The following is a 2,926-nucleotide window of genomic DNA, read 5'->3' as shown; positions in this document are numbered from 1 at the left end:
AAAAAAACGAGGAGAGATAGTGTTTTTTCCTTCTGTAGAGCTTAAAAACATTTGCTTTTCTGTTTTTGCTATGTTTCTATGACGATAGAATTGAGTGATTGAATTGATTGACCCCCGAACCGCAAAGATCCCACCAATGTCACAATTAATCGTGTCAGTGATTTTGACATTGGCTCCTCTCTCAAAAGCTTGGCAGCGTGCTTGACGATCCCCTCCTTCAGCCAGTCAGCAGACCAGGACGGGGTGGGGTACTTTCCTGTAACAGACATCTTCCCCTCCTCTAGATGTCCTGTATGAGGAAGGAGTGGGTACGTCCTGTAAACAGACATCTTCTCCTCCCTACGAGTCCTCTGTAGTGGAAGGAAGGAGTGGGTACCTCTGTAACAGACATGCTTCCCTCTCTCTAGATGATCTCTGTAGGGAAGGAAGGGGTGGGGTAACCTCCTGTAACAGACATCTTCCTCTCCTCTAGATACTCTGGTCGTGAAGGAGAGTGGTAACCTCCCTGTAACCAGACATTCTTCCTTCTCCTCTAGATACTCTGTAGTGAAGGAAGGGGTGTAACTCCTGTAAACAGACATCTCCTCTACCTCTAGATGACTCTGTAGTGGAACGGAAGGGTGGGTAACTCCTGTAACAGACCTCTTTTTTCTTCCTCTAAGAGTCTCTGTAGTGAGAGGGTGGGTACTCCTGTAACAGACATCTCCTCTCCTCTAGATGTTCTGGCTAGTGACAGGCAAAGGGGTTGGTACTCCTGGACAGACATTTCCCCTCCTCTAGATTCTCTGTAGTGAGGAAGGGGTGGGTTACCACTCCTGTAACTAGAGTACATATTCCACTCCTCTCGATGTCTCTGTAGTGAAGAAGGGTGGGGTACCTCTGTAGACAGACCCTTCCCTCTCTCTCAGACGTCCTCTGTCAGTGAAGGAAGGGGGTGGGTACCTCCTTAAAACAACATTTCCCTCTCTCTCTAGAGTCTCTGTATGAAGGAAGGGGTGGTACCTCCTGTAACAGACATCTTCCTCTCCTCTAGATGTCTCTGTAGTGAAGGAAGGGCTGGTCTGGTTGTTTCGCGCCACACAGCCAACACGATGAACCAGTAATTGAATATTGAACCTATCATTGACCCTGACATTTCTAATGAAATTACAAGAACCTTATCCGATAGATTGAATCCGTCGTATTGATCACTTTTCAAGGGTTTAATATATAATGAAGAAAGTTGATGCTGCTGCTATTTATGACGTTCCTTTGCCTATCAGATCACATCAGAGAGAGAGGGCAGTTCAGAGACTGTCAGACGGAGTCTACACATAGAGAGATACATCAAAGATGTTCCGGGTGGGATTCTATGGTAAAACACACCAGTAAACTAATTACCAGCAGAACAGATAGCATTCCCGACACATGTCAGTAGTGTTTGAGGGGAGCCAGGCGAGGGCACAGAATCACTCATCTTGATCAATAATGTTGGAAATAACTTGAAGTACACAGTATTTGATATGAAGGAGATGTATAAATCAGTCATGCTGTGAACGTTGACTGCAACGTAGTTGATCTCCAAAGACGAAGCACAGTCAACACATAGTAACCTAATTTCAAAGACCGTAAGCCAGTCAAACAGAGGAAAACTCATTCCAAAGACCGTAAACCACCGTCAACCACATTGCTAAACCATCCAATAATGAGCTGCTGCTCTTCCAGCGCTCCGGTTTTCTTTTTAGCTTAGCACTAATGGTTCCATGTTGTTAGAACCCCTCGTGAACTGTTAGCTTAGCACTGATGGTTCCATGTTCTGTTAGAACCCTCTGAACTGTTAGTTAGCCACTGAATGGTTCCAATGCTTCTGTTAGAACCCTCTGAACTGTTAGCCTTAGCACTGGATGGTTCCATTGTTCTTTAGTAACCCTGCTGAACTGTTAGCTAGCACTAATCGGTTCCATTGTTCTGTTAGAAGACCGCTCTGAACTGTTTAGCCTTAGCACTAATGGTTTCCCATGTTCCTGTTAGAACCCTCTGAACTGTTAGTTAGCACTAATGGTTTCCATGTTCTGTTAGAACCCTCTGAACTGTTAGCTTAGCATTCGATGGTTCCATGTTTCTGTTTTAGAACCCTCTGAACTGTAGCCTTCGCACTGATGGTTCCCATGTTCTGTTAGAAACCTTCTGATACTGTTTAGCTTCAGCACTGATGGTTCCATGTGTGTTCGAACCCTCTGAACTGTTAGCTTAGCACTGATGGTTCCATGTTTCTGTTAGAACCCTCTGAACCTGTTATTAGCATTGCTGGTTCCATGTTCTGTTCGAACCCTCTGAACTGTTAAATCTTAGCATTGATGGTTGCATGTTCTGTTAGAACCCTCTGAACTGTCACAGAACCATCAAACGTTAGATATGGGTTATGATCTTAGAAATCGTCCTGTGACTAAGATGTTCCATGGCCGGCATGCTTCCTACTCCTGGGCAGCGGTGGTGGCAGTCATCGAACACGGTTGCGGACTTTATTGACCTTTTCTGTTCTCTGATCTTCTTTAAAAGCACGTAGGCATTACTACCTATCGCGTCCCCAAATGGCACCTTCTAGCCCTACATAGTGCACATTTTGGGATGCGGTCCCCTACAAATCTCTTTGCAATGAAGGTTTGACGGGGGTAACTACAGAAGAACATAAATAAATACTAAATATGTATATACTTTTACTGAAGAATGCCCACAAATAAACGGTCCCTCCTGAGACGCGAGAGGGTGAAAAACAAGAGTGGGTTCTTATACCAGGGACTCTTATTGGTTCATGAACCATAGGGTGGGTTCTATAATAGAACTCGAATCGGTTCCTGACCATAGGGTGGGTTCTATAAATAGCAGTCTCGAATGGTTTCTGAATCCAAGGGTGGGTTCTAATAAAGAACTCGAATGGTTCTGCACA

The sequence above is a fragment of the Salvelinus sp. IW2-2015 genome, unplaced genomic scaffold, assembly GCF_002910315.2.
Source record: "Salvelinus sp. IW2-2015 unplaced genomic scaffold, ASM291031v2 Un_scaffold3734, whole genome shotgun sequence".
NCBI classification, from domain to species: Eukaryota; Metazoa; Chordata; class Actinopteri; order Salmoniformes; family Salmonidae; genus Salvelinus; species Salvelinus sp. IW2-2015.
This window is presented reverse-complemented; position numbering follows the sequence as displayed.